The sequence below is a fragment of the Panulirus ornatus genome, chromosome 2, assembly GCF_036320965.1.
Source record: "Panulirus ornatus isolate Po-2019 chromosome 2, ASM3632096v1, whole genome shotgun sequence".
Lineage (NCBI taxonomy): Eukaryota > Metazoa > Arthropoda > Malacostraca > Decapoda > Palinuridae > Panulirus > Panulirus ornatus.
In genome coordinates, this window is record NC_092225.1 from 19831507 (window position 1) to 19849750 (window position 18244).

The following is an 18244-nucleotide window of genomic DNA, read 5'->3' on the forward strand; positions in this document are numbered from 1 at the left end:
CCACACAAGACTGATGAAGACACGCTTCAGTATCACGAATTGTCTTCACCATTCAAAATACCCCCACCTCACCGCGGGTGACGGGGACACCTCTCCTCTTCCCCCCGCAGGTCAATAGCTGACGAAGCCCCCCTGACCTACTGACCTTAATAACGACACGAAGCTAGGCCGTGTCAGGGTCAATGAACGTAAGAACCCTGAACCTCCTTACATTATCCACTGTTAAATCACAGTCGTTTGGTGCTGAATGGAAGTCGAGGCGGTGTCCGAGAATGTCATTGGACAGTTGATAAAGGATAACGGTATATACTGGACCAACTCAACTGTGGAGAAATAAATATTGAGATATTCGATGACTGAAGAGCCAGCGGCAGCACGTTGCACCACAGCTGCTCCTGCTGCTGTTGGGGAAGTGCTGAAGGAATATTTAGGTAAGTGTTTAGACAAGAGCTGGAAAAATACTGGAGGTGTGTTATGTTAGGAGAGTACTACTGGAGACGGTCTGGAACGGAGCTGGAACATATGTTAAGGAAATATCCAGAAGAATATGAAGGCAAGTGTTGAAGCAAACACGGGGACAGGTTGACGAGTAACTGGAATTCTGTAAGTGGAATTTTCGCAGAAATATAGAGCAGAATTGAGAGAGAGAGAGAGAGAGAGAGAGAGAGAGAGAGAGAGAGAGAGAGAGAGAGAGAGAGAGCTATACACACACAAAACAACAGGTACCAGAAGCCCTACTGACCTGTAAAGAGTTCACATGTTAAAGCTGAGAGTTATTGTTCGCCTTTACCTACTAAATGACACATTACCAACTGGAAAAGAAAACCCTTAGATCTCGCTATCATCTTGGCATTAATGACACTAATAAGAAGACTGTTCCTGTGCTGAAAGACACCGCACTTGACAATAACAGTGGAAAATATTTTTCAGAATCATATATATTTATGAATCACTTTTCCGGGACCAGAAAACCTTTAAGACACGTTACAATACCTTTAATCCTTCCTCCTCTTGCTTGTTTCCACGCCAATCTTGTTGTCCTCTTAGAATTCATCAAGACATATCTTGGTCCTTTTGATACTTTAAAGACGATTGACTACCTTAAACTCAATATATGGTATTGCCACACGATGCTCTTAACATTGTTACTGTAAGTTGTGTGACGAAAGTTTTGGAGGGAATCCCAACTCTTGTTTAACTTGTTAAACAGGAACCATACTTATTAGATTTGAGGTAGGTCACTACTGACACTCATTCTGTGCTCTTTTATCTTCTTGAACCTCTCTGCAAGCGCTTTTCCATATGGCCTCTTGTTTCGTATTTTCATTCGTTTTCTTGTCCATAAACGCATTACTCTACACACACACACACACACACACACACACACACACACACACACACACACACAAAGGTCCGCAGACAAAAAAAATGCCATCCAGCCAAACAGACTGGGGTAGCCGGACGCCCTACCCATGTGTGACCAAGGAGAGCAATCAATAACAGATGACACAACATCGCTTGTGTCAGTAAACATTTTCAGGTGACGACCTCCACCTCCAGCAGCCCAGACAGAAGAAAATCATTACAGTTCAACTGAAATGTTAGTGTTTTTACGTTTTTTTTTTTTTTTCTACATGAGACGTTAAAAACTGAGAAGCGTGTTAAGGTAATGAGCTGAAGAAATTGGTTTATTATGTTGGACCAAGATGATGCTCACGTTAGATTGGGCAAACATGTCAAGAGGACAGAATAGAGGAAAAGAAAATGGGAACAAACATCGTTAATATAGAGAGAACTCCTGACGACCATGAGGGACGGAAGACAAGAGGGTAGCTTTCTTTCTGAGGGACCAAGCCTCCTTCCCCCTACTGCCCTGCGCAGCTGCTGCTCTTGCTACCCGAACTGCGCTTCTCATGGGCTTCCTCGAAGCCAGAAAGACTACCGCACCCTGCCTTCTCCAAACAGGAAAACTCCTAACTGCTAGTGGGCAGTTTACCCTCACGTATATCAAGCTATGATTTCTGAGGTCGTCTGCTCCCACACCTCGGCCCGTGACCAAGCTGTTGTGTTATAGTCGGCGAGTTATGTGTGACGACAGATGTGCAGTGCTACAAAGGGAAGAGGTCTCCACTGAAGGCCAGGTGTTTGCCCTAGTTACGGATGACAGAGATCCAGGCGATGGTTGAACATACGGAAGGGAGTGTACGGAGTGGGCGGGAATGCGTGTACGGAGGGAGGGAGAGAGAGTATGTAGGGGTGTGCGGAGGGGATGAGTGTGACAGGATGGTGTCTACAGAAGGGATGGAGGTTGAACTAAATAAAACAGTATCAAAATATTCTCCTTAATGACGTAACTGCACGGTGGCGGGAGTGGGTAGACACCATACAAAGATGAACTGAAAATAACACCACACAGATAACATTCCAGCATTATATGTGCACCCGAGTAACTAGTGTCACGTATACCCTGTGACGAAACAGTTCAGAGGCGTTACTGGCGTTACAAAAGCACATTAAGTAACGAGAAACTTGCAGGTGTTTTCAAATTATCGTACTAGGGTATATCCCATGAATAGCCCACACTGTGGATGACATGACGGTGGTAGGGGTGTGGGCTACGGGAGTCGGGAAGTGGTTTCGGGGTGTTGTAGTGATGTAGGGAGAAGAGAAGGGAGTCAAGACGGTGTGAAAAGCGGTGCAAGGTGAAGGGCGGATTGGCGATACCATGTGATTCAGGCTGAGGGTAGCGGTGTGCAGGCCAGGGGTGCAGTGTGCAGGCCAATGGTGGTGTGTGCAGGCCAAAGGTGTAGTGTGCAGGCTAATGGTGTTGTGTGCAGGCCAGGGGTGTAGTGTGTAGGCCAATGGTGTTGTGTGCAGGCCAGGAGTGTAGTGTGCAGGCTAATGGTGTTGTGTGCAGGCCAATGGTGTTGTGTGCAGGCCAATGGTGTAGTGTGCAGGCCAGTGGTGTTGTGTGCAGGCCAGGGGTGCAGTGTGCAGGCCAATGGTGGTGTGTGCAGGCCAAGGGTGTAGTGTGCAGGCTAATGGTGTTGTGTGCAGGCCAGGGGTGTAGTGTGTAGGCCAATGGTGTTGTGTGCAGGCTAGGAGTGTAGTGTGCAGGCTAATGGTGTTGTGTGCAGGCCAATGGTGTTGTGTGCAGGCCAATGGTGTTGTGTGCAGGCCAATGGTGTTGTGTGCAGGCCAATGGTGTTGTGTGCAGGCCAATGGTGTTGTGTGCAGGCCAATGGTGTTGTGTGCAGGCCAATGGTGTTGTGTGCAGGCCAATGGTGTTGTGTGCAGGCCAGTGGTGTTGTGTGCAGGCCAATGGTGTTGTGTGCAGGCCAGGGGTGTAGTGTGCAGGCCAGTGGTGTTGTGTGCAGGCTAGGGGTGCAGTGTGCAGGCCAATGGTGGTGTGTGCAGGCCAAGGGTGTAGTGTGCAGGCTAATGGTGTTGTGTGCAGGCCAGGGGTGTAGTGTGTAGGCCAATGGTGTTGTGTGCAGGCTAGGAGTGTAGTGTGCAGGCTAATGGTGTTGTGTGCAGGCCAATGGTGTTGTGTGCAGGCCAATGGTGTTGTGTGCAGGCTAGGAGTGTAGTGTGCAGGCTAATGGTGTTGTGTGCAGGCCAATGGTGTTGTGTGCAGGCCAGGGGTGTAGTGTGCAGGCCAGTGGTGTTGTGTGCAGGCTAGGGGTGCAGTGTGCAGGCCAATGGTGGTGTGTGCAGGCCAAGGGTGTAGTGTGCAGGCTAATGGTGTTGTGTGCAGGCCAGGGGTGTAGTGTGTAGGCCAATGGTGTTGTGTGCAGGCCAGGAGTGTAGTGTGCAGGCTAATGGTGTTGTGTGCAGGCCAATGGTGTTGTGTGCAGGCCAATGGTGTTGTGTGCAGGCCAGTGGTGTTGTGTGCAGGCCAGTGGTGTTGTGTGCAGGCCAGTGGTGTTGTGTGCAGGCCAGTGGTGTTGTGTGCAGGCCAGTGGTGTTGTGTGCAGGCCAGTGGTGTTGTGTGCAGGCCAGTGGTGTTGTGTGCAGGCCAGTGGTGTTGTGTGCAGGCCAGGGGTGTAGTGTGTAGGCCAATGGTGTTGTGTGCAGGCCAGGAGTGTAGTGTGCAGGCCAGGAGTGTAGTGTGCAGGCTAATGGTGTTGTGTGCAGGCCAATGGTGTTGTGTGCAGGCCAATGGTGTTGTGTGCAGGCCAGGGGTGTAGTGTGCAGGCCAGGAGTGTAGTGTGCAGGCTAATGGTGTTGTGTGCAGGCCAATGGTGTTGTGTGCAGGCCAGGGGTGTAGTGTGTAGGCCAATGGTGTTGTGTGCAGGCTAGGAGTGTAGTGTGCAGGCTAATGGTGTTGTGTGCAGGCTAATGGTGTTGTGTGCAGGCCAAGGGTGTAGTGTGCAGGCTAATGGTGTTGTGTGCAGGCCAGGAGTGTAGTGTGCAGGCCAGGAGTGTAGTGTGCAGGCTAATGGTGTTGTGTGCAGGCCAATGGTGTTGTGTGCAGGCCAGTGGTGTTGTGTGCAGGCCAATGGTGTTGTGTGCAGGCCAGTGGTGTTGTGTGCAGGCCAGTGGTGTTGTGTGCAGGCCAGTGGTGTTGTGTGCAGGCCAGGGGTGTGAGAACGGGGCGTGTCTGTAGCCTCACGGTACCATCCACATGACGTTCTTTCCACACTCCCTCTAGAACACAGTAACAGCAGTCATTCTAATTGGCCTCGTTCGTTTGTTTATTGCCACTTGAACAAATGATTAACTCGTACTTGACCATCCACAGACAATATCCGGCAGCTGTATTACGTGCGCGTATGTATTTCTCTGTGTTTGTTGACCTGTGTTGATAATCATTATGGTCGTAAGAAATCGGGTTACTGCTTCACCCTTAACTAAGACATGCTGACCAACCGCGGCTCGCTCTCCCATTGTATTTAACTTTCGACTTCAGAACACTAACTTAAGTGTTGCCACTCAGCTCTCGGAAGCAAATCGGTGATGTCAAGAGATGAAAAGGAAGCCAGAGGAATTAGATGTGCAAAATGTGTACATACGCGTGGAAAATTATACATTTTCCTCAATCTTTTTTTGTTTCTATGTTACCCAAGACAGCACTGGCAAATATACCTTAATCAGGGCCAGTTGATTAACGATGAATATATATATATATATATATATATATATATATATATATATATATATATATATATATATATATATATATATATATATACATATATATATATATATACATATATGGGAAAGGATCACAATTTTGCGCGTGATCAAGATATTCCTATGAGTCAACGGGGAACTTTTCGTGTTTCATTTTCCCCGTGGACTCGTAGGAATATATATATATATATATATATATATATATATATATATATATATATATATATATATATATATATATATATATATTGTTAAAAAGATATTCATCATCAAACTAGTATAGATTAGACTTTCATCCAATTCATCACGGAAAACTTTGTCCACACACACACACCCACACACGGTGTACACATCACAAATTGTCATTTCGGGATGTGTTCCGGCTATGGAAACCAGACAGGCCGCTCCTAAGGGGAACTGGATTTAATTTTGATAATTTGTCGAGTTTAATGCGGTGCTGTTACAGGAATTCCAATTAAAATACCATGCCAGGATGCCTTTTGTAAATATGACGTAATTCAACGTAATCTAATCTATTTTCGGCTAATTCTGTGACGCTGTGGCTGACAGCAGGAAAAACCATGAAATGATAAGGAATCACCTACTCGTACAGGACCTATACACTTGAAAATAGAAAATAGGATCTTTTTTATACGTGGTCCTCATTTTCTGAGGTAGCGAGGCTACGCAAGCTGATATATTATCGAATTGCAATTACCACAAGACCAATTTTCTGTGAAAGAGTCCATATGTGTGACCCAGGAAAGGCTTCTTCGTCCCAAGGCTGCGCTACTTCCAGTAGGAGGGAAATGTAGACCCCTTTCATGTGGTACACAAGGGGCAGCGTGCAGTCAACAGGCTGAAACGGGGCTGAGGAAACCACAGACAGGTCTGTGGGGCTCAGCTGTGGATACTTGGGCTCTAGTTAGGTACATTATAACATCACAGCTAGTGTGTGTGTGTGTGTGCGCGAGGACGGCCTTACGTTCTTGGTCTGTCAGGCGCGGGAGAGGACTCTGCAATATATATATATATATATATATATATATATATATATATATATATATATATATATATATATATATATATATATTCCCTGGGGATAGGGGAGAAAGAATACTTCCCACGTATTCCCTGCGTGTCGTAGAAGGCGACTAAAAGGGGAGGGAGCTGGGGGCTGGAAATCCTCCCCTCTTGTTTTCTTTTTTTTTTAATTTTTCAAAAGAAGGAACAGAGAATTGGGCCAGGTGAGGGTATTCCCTCAAAGGCCCAGTCCTCTGTTCTTAACGCTACCTCGCTAATGCGGGAAATGGCGAATAGTTTGAAAAGAAAAAAAGAAAAAAAAAAAAAAAAATATATATATATATATATATATATATATATATATATATATATATATATATATCCGTGTGTAATGAGGAGGACGTATGTTAAAACTTTACTGGTTCTCGTAGGAGGGAATGAGGTTGATGCAGGTGTTCCTTACACCTGCTGAAGCTGCAACACCTGTGTATGTTGTCCTCACACTTGCCTCTCTCTCTCTCTCTCTCTCTCTCTCTCTCTCTCTCTCTCTCTCACACACACACACACACACACACACACACACATACAAACACACGTACAAGATGCCCCAGAAGTACATATGTAAACACACAAATACATTCGATATGAAATTATAACAATACCTGGCCGTACTGGTACAAGTGTGATCCACCACAATGATGAACAAAGTCTATAATAAAGCCTTTAGCCTCCCTCATTTTCCATCGAGGTTCACCTCTATGATCGTCCAACCGATTCCGCCTTAGTAAATTGCTACCTTCAAAAGCACAAACAAAATCCAGTCGGACACTATTATACACATCAACACCAGTAACTACCCAGACATACATGCGGACTTCATATGTATTATTCCCATACATAATAATGAATAACATTGATAGACTAATACAAACACAGCCATTGACAAAAAAATAATTAAAAATTTGGATCCGTGACAAACTGTCACAATTCACAAACCTCACAAGTTATGTAAAATAAAGAAACTAAACTCTGAAGTGAAGGCTGCCCTCCCGATGATCATCTTCAACGCCCATTTACATACATTATAAAGATTCGTATAATTAAGCAGCATTACCGCTATAAAAACATCGTACCGAAATGATGATGGTTGGGGGGGAAAACCACACTTCAGCCAACCCACCCGCCATCCCCTCCTCGCCAACACTGGAGCCAGTCCTCAGTCACGAAGATACAACGATCCCCAACATATATCATCACCACCACCAAGGCCTTCCTCCCTTCCCCGATCACCAACATTACAACCAGGCCTCCTTCCCACCCCCCAACACTACGACCATTATAACTATCCCTCGTCACCACCACTAGTTTAACCCCCCACACAATCACAAACATCCCTCCTCACCGACACCACCACTACTAGTATTACAGTGGAAGAAGCGGTGCTGAAAGTGGTAATTCCAACAAACCCCCCCTTGACCTCTCAGTGGACCTCGCGACGGAGTTTTGATGACCTTAAAACGAACGAGTACCAGCGGCATGCCAATCATTGCTGTGTTTCATACAGGTGGCCAGGTAATCTACACACACACACCACACACACACACGCCACGGCTGTATGCTCCAAGCTTGCCTCCACATGACCCCCTGCAATGTGACCTTCACACCCGCACCATCACAGATAATCAGTCTGTGTCTACTTGGACATACTAAGCCTTTTGTGCTGATTATATCAATCAAAACCACAGTGGACAGAATGAAAGTTCTCTTAACAATGGGGGCTGCGACCTCAAGCAGCCTGACTGATCAAGAGGAGCAACAAAGTACTTTAGTCCCAGACCAAACTATGGAGGAAGAGGATCCTTCAAAAACACCATATGGTAACTTCACTCTCGCCTCCAAAATCATCGACTCTTGTCACCTCACCTAAACCATCCCTCTTCACCACATTCTATTTCTCATCGTAACAATCATCGCTCCTCTTCACCATCAATATTTCCATAACCATACCTCAGTACAACCACAACTATTTCTCATTATTACCCATTATCAAAACCCGTCCCCTTCCTGGCTACCACAACCTTCCTCACATCATAAGTTTCACCATCACAACCATCCTAACTCATCACAACCCTTGGCCTCCGCCAGTCTCGCCTCCTCTCAACTCCCGCTAACAATCTAGATGATAATTGCCCAACAATTACACAGTAGTCCCGCCCACCATAAGCTTCCCAACTTCTAATACTGAGAATCACCAAAATATTGTTCCTCGTATTTCGTGGGTTATGGCCCGTGTAAACTCCAACTAAAACAGACGCAAACTCTGTTGGATAATTCATCCAGACGCCATTCCAGGTACTTGGTTTACTGTTACTGGTGTGTGACGTAAGCGCTGTCCTCCTCCTCCTCCTCCTCATGGAGCTTCTTGTCTCAGGTCTCAGTGCTCGCTTAACATCTGGCTGAGTGGACCTGACCCGACCGTGTGTAGCCCCAGAGAGGTAAAGTGTAGTATGGTTCCTCTATTGTCGCTTGGCTTCTTCCGTTGAAGATTGGCTCTCTTTTTTGATGTAGTCCACATACTCCAGAGGAGCAGGGTTAATCGAGCCACACGACCCGTAATCACACGAGCACACTTTCATAATCCCCAAGACAACCTGAGGCATGTGTGTACACCTATATTGCAATTACGCCATCTATCAATCACTGGAGGCGTCAGAAAGCACCCTGTTGAAGCAGGGGCAACTTGACGAGCCTGGAGTCATTCCCCTCTGATTGGAGTATCGGGTCTACATAAGTGAGGAGAGGCAGTGGGCGTGATTGGGTGCAGAAGGGCAATAGGTGTTAGGAGGGTGAGAGGCAGTGGGTGTGTAAAAGAGGAGGAACATGTCTGAATAGGCGAGAAGCGGTGAGGAGGTAACGAGTGTCAGTATGTGATGGTAGGAAATGGGCTGAGTGAAAGATATGGGCCAACGGTGGACCAGAAGAAACACACATCAGGCATCAGTAAATGTGTAGGGAAGTGCCTGTGACTGCATAAGGCAGAACCTTGGGTGTGAGTGAGGATACACGGTGGGTGAGTGTGAGTTAAGCAATGCAGTGAGTACAATGGAATGAGTAGTAAGGAGCAGCAGAGCGTGTCTAAGTATACATTCCCTTACTACATACATAATTGGCACTGGTGTGGGAAACTCGTCTACTTTCTCAGTCTAGTCTGGAATCAAGATGCTTTGTTGTCCCTTCAGAAGGCTGTCTGAGAGTAAGGTCCTTACGCCTCCGTATCTTGGCTGAGGTGTGGTGCACCTTGTTGGCATTATTAGTCTAGCGAGTGTACTACGTTTTCGACAGAGCGGTTCCTTACGTTCTTTGATACCTGTAAGGCAGCGACTTGTGTTCGATCGTCGGATGTTTGCAGCGTTGCATCACTGTGTTTAAGGTAACTTTTGATTTTCGTGGTAATATTTCACATCCTTTTATGCCAGTCTTGCCAAGGATGATTCTTGAATGTGGACTGTAAACCTCCACTACTTAGATAATCCTGAAGTAAAATCATCATACATATCTCCCACCTCCATTCCACACGAGAATCTCTCTTAGTCGGTTCCGTTTGTTTTCATTTTATAAAATATATGTAATGGCTGAGAGAGAGCTGCTCTCACTTTCTACCTCGGGTTCACCAAGCAGGATGGACACAACAGTATTCTAGTCAGGAAGGTGTACTTGTTTTGAAGGGCAGCATCATTGTTTTATAAAATCTCGTCTTAAAAGGTTCGCAAATCCCAGCCTACCATCTTTTTAAGATTCGCACATTCCAGCCCGCTATCTTTAACTAGGAAACTGTTGTTGTTCTGAGGTCGATGAACGTCAGGTTAACGGGAAAAGTCTCTCTTAAATCTTCCGCATTTCTCTACTTCGACTTGTAAACAGCACACGTTCATAACCTTCTGCACTTCGTCTCTATCATCTCGCTACACTAGACATTTATGCCCAGGTAGTTCCTATACATCACAGGCGCACGGGAATGTGTGTACATGAGCACATGTGTACTATCATAAAGTGTGGGAGGACTCGTATAATATACACTGATGCGTTCCACTCTGTAAGACGCCACTGACCACACGGGGGGGAAACTTTCTTGAGCCACTTTCTCAATTATGGCCTGGAGACAGTGTTCCATTTATATATACATAAAAAAAACCGATGTAAATTTGTAAATCATGACCGAATTCCACCGCCCCCGAAAATCAGAAGCCTTCACATCCATTATCTATAAATTAATATTTTGGGCAGTTCTTACATACCTTTTGAATACCTGGTGAAGTCTTGGAGGGTCTTCTACCCCCACAGCCCGGGCTGGGCCCAGGCTGCTGGGTTTGGTCGTTAGTCGACTAGGCTGTTGGAAGCCGCAGCCTTTAGGCCCACATAGCCCCCATGGTAGCTAGCAAGGTGTTGAAAAGGCTGGGGTGGCGCGTGCTAGATGTTTAAAGAGGTCTCGCTCTTTGTGTGTTTGCACGTTTGGTTTTCGGAGGTAATATTTTGCAAAGCCTTCCATGCCTATCGTGCCAGTAGGATCTTAACCTATGTAGGTTGGGAACCGTACCTTCTATGAAATATTACTAGTGAGTCAGTCTTAAAATCATTTCCATTTCATATTTACTGTAAATACGCATGATGGCACAGGAACATTTTTTAAAAGCATTAGAAAATCGGCTTGATTTACATTCGCTTTATGAATCAGTACTGATGAAATACATTAATATCTAATATGTTTTATCTACCAGATTACAATAAATCGCATGTGATCCACGCTATGACACCTATATATATATATATATATATATATATATATATATATATATATATATATATATATCATCTACAGCCTGTAGCCACGTTCCCCAGCTGGGAGGAGGGGAAGTAAAGTTCCCTATTTAGCATTTTCCATCAGTCTTTAGTTAGTTCCTTCACAGTACACTCCTGAGTTAGGTCTGTGAACCGGGTTTTACAAAGAGGGGTGAGTGAGGTGATATGATGAGTGTAGGTGAGTGAGTGAGAGGAGGGGCAGTGGGTGTAGTGAGTGAGGGGGAGGTGCAATGGTTGTATGAGGGGGAGAAGGGGAATTTGTTGGACCTAACGTTCACCAAATTCCTCTCCTCCATATGGAAGAACACTGGGTGTAGGTGAATGATGAGGTCTCCGTTTGAAAAGAGGAAACCTATTTGACGGTCTCGATACTGGGCAGTTATCTGAGTCTTGGGAGAAACCCATCAACTGAAGAACAAGATGGAAACAAAAAGTAAAGAAGTATATCTTTTATAATGGAGGACAACAGGAAACGAGTGAAACCAGAGAGTGTTAAAGAATTCAAGAAATCGTTTTAAAGCAAAGGTGACGAGTATAAGACCCATGAGAGAAAAATTCCCTTCGCATATGGAGATACATTTGACCAAAGATATACACACACATACACACACAAGACACACACGAACACACACAACATATATACAGAGTGCACCTATGACAGCCTATAAACAATCTCTCTGCTGTTGAAGCCGAGGACAAAAATATTAAAGTGTAGCTTGGTGGTGGTGGGAGTGTGGCCTGGCCTGACTTAAAGTGCGGCCCTCACGATGTTGAAATATTAGTGGCGCGGCCAGGAGCGTCGCGTCCAATACCGGAAAAATGACTTGTATAAAGTCCAGTTCATGGCTGATGACTTCCTCCATCATGGCGGTGGTGTTGCGTACGTCAAAACCCCGACCTGGAGGCTTATACCTCGCCTTAAATAATAATAATGAAAGGCTTCTTGAAACGTCCTTTGTTCACGCGTGCTGGAGGCATCCAAGAATCATGAGCCTGTCCATCAGTGGATTGGTGGATGTTAGTTGTTTTTGTGACTCGCACTTCTGTGTCGGGGTATGACGCTGGGTGAGGTGATGGCGTGAGAACTGTTCTGACCAGAGCTGAGCAGGTGAGGCCGTAACCACACACCCAACACTGTGTATTCCCTCGGACATAGCACCAGGGGCATGTCCGACGCTGGCCTCTTGGAGGTCAAAACGCGCGCGCTACGCCACTAAACGGACCCAGGCTGGGAGCTCTGACGTGGCTGCTGTATTCGAGTCCCGATGACACAAGTCACTCCACATGATGAGACCCATCCAGTACCCCCTGGCAAGCAACTGCGCTTTAGATATATCCCTAAAATGACGTCAGTAGACCGCTAACCCTCTCTTTCCTCTGACACTCTCTCAATTTCACGCGTATGTCGTAAAACTTTCTCGGTCAGAACCAAACAACCTGGTGCCCTTGAAAATTCAGTCGTATCACTTGCAGTACAGCTTCATCTTACCTTGTCACGGAACTTCAGCTAAGGTCTAACTAAGGCTAAGCAGCTTTACGTTCACAACACTAACGCATTATAAACTCAAAATATTCCCAATAAATACAAATGTCTTGACATATTTCAGTTATATAGGGAAAGCGCGCGTGCGATAACACACACACACACACACACACACACACACACACACACACACACACACACATCGTTCCATGTGATGTAGTAGCTAGTATAGCTGACTATGAATCACGTAAACTTTGAAATAAGTGCGTATTGGCACAACTGGCACGGACGGCTCTGTAAAATACTACCTTTAAAATCGAAAACAGACAACACCTTAAACATCCACACTCCACGTCTTTTCGGCAAATTATCTGCAGTCATTAAGAACACCATGGAATAGATCAGCCAGCTCTGGGGTAGCGGTTTCCAACAGCTTGCTTGGTTGACCAACAACCCAGCCAGTTTCCAGGGCCCATCCGGGGCTGGTGGGAGAGAAGGCCCATGAGGACTTCTCAAGGTAACTGCGATAAACCTACATTCACTTCGAAGAAGTTTGACCTACTCCATCCACACCATTGATTTTACTACTGCTACTAATTATCTTCACTAAAAGACAAAGAAAGGTGAACGTCATAGAACTGTCCATTACAGACAGTCCATTCTCGATAGAACAACAACAGAAATCTCGGAAATGACACTTAACAGCTACAAACACGTTTCTACCTAAATTCTCCTTCAGGGAACTAAGCAAGTTCTGTCAGTCTACCACCTCTACCCACCATCGCCGCTTAACGTGAAGCAGGTACCAGCTTAAACACGATGGGGTACATAAGTGCAGGTATACATATACCTCGAACCTCGACACAAGTGTACCATAAGGATATGCCACTGGGGAAATCAAAGGCAAAACTAAACTAATTTGCTGCAGTGGGACCACAATTCCCAGATTATATCCTTTGCGCTAACTGCCCAGAGTGGCACAAGTAACTGGATCATGAAGTCACCACCAGCTTTTCGTCCTCAAAAGAAGAATAAAGACAAGACCAGGTTACTCTTAACGTACGTGCGCACGTAACGGTAGCGTTACCATCCCTGACACTTCCCACGACAGAACGGATACACCAACACTACACAGCCCACAGAGAACTTGAGCGTTCTAACACCACATCAAACCAGAACCTAAGTCTGTACCTGAAAAGTTGTTCGTCGCTTTTAACCTTTTATTCTATTCATTATCATCATCATAATTATTATCATTATCATCATTATTATTATTATTCATTATTATTATTATTGTAGTAGATTATATATATATATATATATATATATATATATATATATATATATATATATATATATATATATATATATATATCCACCTGAGAGTTTCTACGAGCTGTTTGGACGGTTGCCGAAAGTTCCGTTGTATCCCTTAAAATATCTTCACTCGGAGAAGAAAACTGTGTAAGTAATGTTCCCACTTAAATCCTTACAGCCTTCACTGGCGCCTGTAATGGCTGTATATTTATTAAATACACAGGAGAAAATGGTGTAGCTTCGAGCACTGGTAGAGCGCATTTACCTTTAAATAGTCTTGGGTTCTAATTCAGTTCGAAAAATAAGGGCAATATCACTACATCTAAAATATTTTAACCTATTCTACCAAGCTCTGAGAAAGCGCGCAACTGCGTACGGTACTTTGGCGTGAAATAAATCAAATGACCGATTTTACCGATCGACGCCTGTGTATTTTGTTGCCTTCCATGGTATTTACATAAATGTTTATTGAAAAATCTTACGTCCTTCAAACATAGACATCAGTTTGAAAGTACTTGCTGCTTGGATTACAGCTGTAAACTTGCCACCTCTTCTCGTCTGTGTTTATCTATTAAGCCGCAAAAGGAATGGTGGCGTTGGTCACCGCCAACCTGCAGGATACCGATTAAGAGTGAACTAGCAGTAGGCGAGGCTACAGTTTTACAAGCCCTTGTTGTACTGTACCGTACCGTACCTGCCAGCATGCAGAGGGCCTTCACCAGTCTCCCTCTCCATGAACAAGGACAAGCTACAACATATTAAGCTTGTGTTACTGGGCATGCTAGTCTCCTTATGTGCCATCATGACTAGGCTTCCCATGTAGGCGATGTCTGGAATTATCATCCTCCAGCGATGGCATTTTTTCAAACTATTTCACGTATATATCAACCCACCTCCTGAGCTACTTTAGCAAAAATATTAGCAGGCTGAAACAGATCCGTTATAATAATTCCTCTGGTAATTTCGTCAAGAAACTTCAATCCAGCAAGTCAACTTGTTGCTCTGGGGAAAAACGCAAGTCAACACCTCTTTCCCACACTCCGCTCATAGCTTCATGTTTTTCCCACACTGACTTGGACTCTTCTGTTGCCATACTACCCTTTGCATTCCTCCATATTTTCTTTATTCATCTCTTTAATGGATCTTAAGACTTTCATTTAAATCCTTTCAAGGAATAACTTGTTTTTCGAAACATCGTCTGATCTACCCATGTCTAACTAATTTCGTGTTGAAATTCCATTAGTTGTTTGGTCAATACATAACTCGGTCCGCTCAGTACAAGACAGTACCACTTAGGGTATGTTGGCTTGGCCACTAACATGATCTTTAAGATCAGATCAGACGACTCGTCACCAGACACCTGAAGAAGTAACCTACGATATCCTGCCTACAGGTCGTACCTTTATGTTGTCGTACCGTGTAAGCTCAAGGGTCCTAGCGTCGTGCAAGCCCCCGCGCCTCCACGTTCGAAGCAACAAAGCTGCAAACCAGAATTGGTGGGAATTAACTCCTGCCCCAACGTCCCCTCCCTCCTGGCCGGATCCCTGGCCTGTGCTCCAGCTCAGGATGTTGTGCCTCGTGTGACACGCACTTCCTGCGCAGTATCCGCTTCCTCCTAACTATACTTCCTTGAGCGTGAAGCTGAAAATTACCCCTCGGCACACCGTTAACGGTCTCCTCTGACCTCCCTCCCTCCCTCTTCCACTTTAGAAGGAAAGAACTTTGGGGGGAAAATATATATATATATTTAGGGAAGAAGTAACTCTAAGCTCCATTTACATTTCTTCACTATGGTCTCTAGCACCTCACACAAGAGGGACATGGGAGTATCCAAACCGCTCTTCTCTACTGCACCCAAGCTGTTACACGGATCTGCTGGGAGGTGTTTATTTCTCAGAGTGGTCATCGTTTAAGAAATGAAGAAAAAGGTCACGTGTATACCTTAGGGGTTACTTGTATACCTTAAGATGATTTTGGTGGTGTTTTACGAGTGCAAAGGTGAGGTTAATGAAGTACCCTGGTAATACAGCCAGGCCTTTATTGTCTCTCATCACCTGTTTTACAGTTATGACACACACACACACACACACGTGCGTTTAGACTGGACACATACACACGTACAGACAGAAACAATCTAAGAACCACAGACAGAAGCACGTGGAAGCGCAGCCCACCACAGCACAGACTGGAAAAGACTACGCATGCAAGCATACTAGAGTACGAAGACTTGGGAGTTGGTGTTCCCTGTCAAATACCTTTGAAGTATCATTATTGTTCTTCGTCTACATATACTCCACTTCCTCACAACTAAGCCTCCTCACTGACCATCGACGGTCCTTACATGTAATTACGTAAGCTGGTGAAGGACGTGTGCTATTAAGCTTACCACAGGGTTCGAAACCTGGATATATAAAGTGCGAGCAATTCGAAGGTGTGTGCCAATTTCTCATTTGAATAGAATTCTTTTCACATATACAATTTCACTGACATCATTCTATCTTTCCGAGCAACAGTGAAATGATCAACACCTATTTATAGCAATACTCACAAATGTGCTCACGCTGAAGACCTGATTCACGTGATTACCAAAATAAATCATTCTTGTAATTCCCGCAACCCCAGTATCTCTCTTTATGCGCCGGCCGGAGCGCTTCGTTCGCTGACTATCATTAAGAGATCTTAATTACGAATCTACACAAAAGGCCTTAATAGACTAAAAAAAAAAACCAAAAAAACCTCAAAAAAATCACAAATTCAATACGGTCCCGACAGGAGCGTTACAGTTGGTTACCCTCCCACCTACGGCCGTAAAACGCCGATAAAACTGGTGGACTGAATTTTCAACATTTTCCTACCGCTTGGAGGCGCGAGCTGGGAGTACGTACTACCCGCTCGGCGTCCTGTTGACGGCTGGGCTCAGGGTGAGGACCAGGGTCGCCTTGAAACAGGTGTTTACTGTGGAGGTGATGAGTGGCAGAGAAGTGTCAAGACTTGCTTAGCCTCGTAAACTCACTCCACACACACACACACACACACACACACACACACACACACATCTGTTGTCACATGAGACAGTTTTTATGAGAAAACTTTCACATAAACACCATTCTAACATGTGTTATGTGACATCTGCACACCATTTTAACAAGTGTCATGTGACATATGCTTGTGAGGCATGTGTGCTGCAGCTTGTTACTTACTCTGCCAGACCGGGCGGCAGGTGTGAAGGCACGAGATAACACATGCCACTGTAAACCTAGTGTATCATCTGCCACTCTGCAGAAGACGACACACACACGTCACGCACAAATGTCACATCAGAAGTGTCACACAGATGACAGCAAAAAATAAGCTTGTCATTTCAGAAGTGTCGCACAGATGACTGCAAAAAAAAATAGACTTAACAAATGTCATATAGGAAGTAACGTGCAACAAATGTCTTGTGCCATCTTGTCACCCCATCATAGTCATTTGGGGAACCGTTCTGCTCTGTGTAACACCACAGCCATCACGCAGAGAGTTGTTACCATTACGTGACAATCGTCTTATTACAGCTACCCAACAGCGTCATATTCCATGTCACGGCGTGTATGTCACGTAACATTTCTGTAATGGGAACCAGGCCACAGGGGCTTCCACGGAGCGTTGCGTGGCAACTCTCAGAGCAGCTGTCACATACCAGTGTTACCTAGCTAACGTCACACTGTTCCTGTTCAACAGTAATGCCTGACACGGCAAATATCAGCCAGTATCCACCATAAAACAAGTGCCACGTAACTGTGGTCATGTCACTGTTACGTGTCATTTGCCGCCTCCAGCACTTGAGCGCATTTTAGGCTCTTATCCCTTAAGGGCACCACTGCTATCGACGATTGAAAGTCTTGGCACAGTGTTTACCACTTCCTGTGTCTCTCTCCTCCTCAATGTCCGTGTTAGTTCAGTATACTTAAATCACACACACACAAACACACAACCCTGGAGAGAGAGAGAGAGAGAGAGAGAGCACCTCTCCGTCGGCCGTCAGGCACCTTATCCACGAAGTTCCATGGGAGTAGCATTACTGATGCTCCTTCAACAACACCCATGGGCATCAAGGCCTGGCCTTTGACTTGCCTTATAGAAAGCACGTCAAAAAAGCCAGGCTATCAATACCCAACGGTCATACAATCGTGCTCGGGGGTTGAATCACTATACTCGAGTGTCCTCAGTGTTCGTATCGTAATGGTCAAGGATCATGCAGTCCCCAGCTTGGGGAACCTGAGGCTGCTTAGTCAAGTGCCACACTTTATACAGTACTACAACCAGGGTGATTGGCAATGGCCCTCATAACCTCTACTCACATTGCTACAATCCTCATGAACAGTACCACTACCTGGACTTAATACATGACGAACATCATCTTATGATTAATCTTGAACTCTTCCGCTA

General features: G+C 45.1%; 1 protein-coding gene across 1 annotated transcript in view; it reads right to left on the reverse strand.

Moving 5' to 3' along the window:
• Positions 1-18244, reverse strand: part of LOC139753816 (uncharacterized) — a 97815-nt gene that overhangs the window by 24397 nt on the left and 55174 nt on the right. The window lies entirely within an intron of this gene.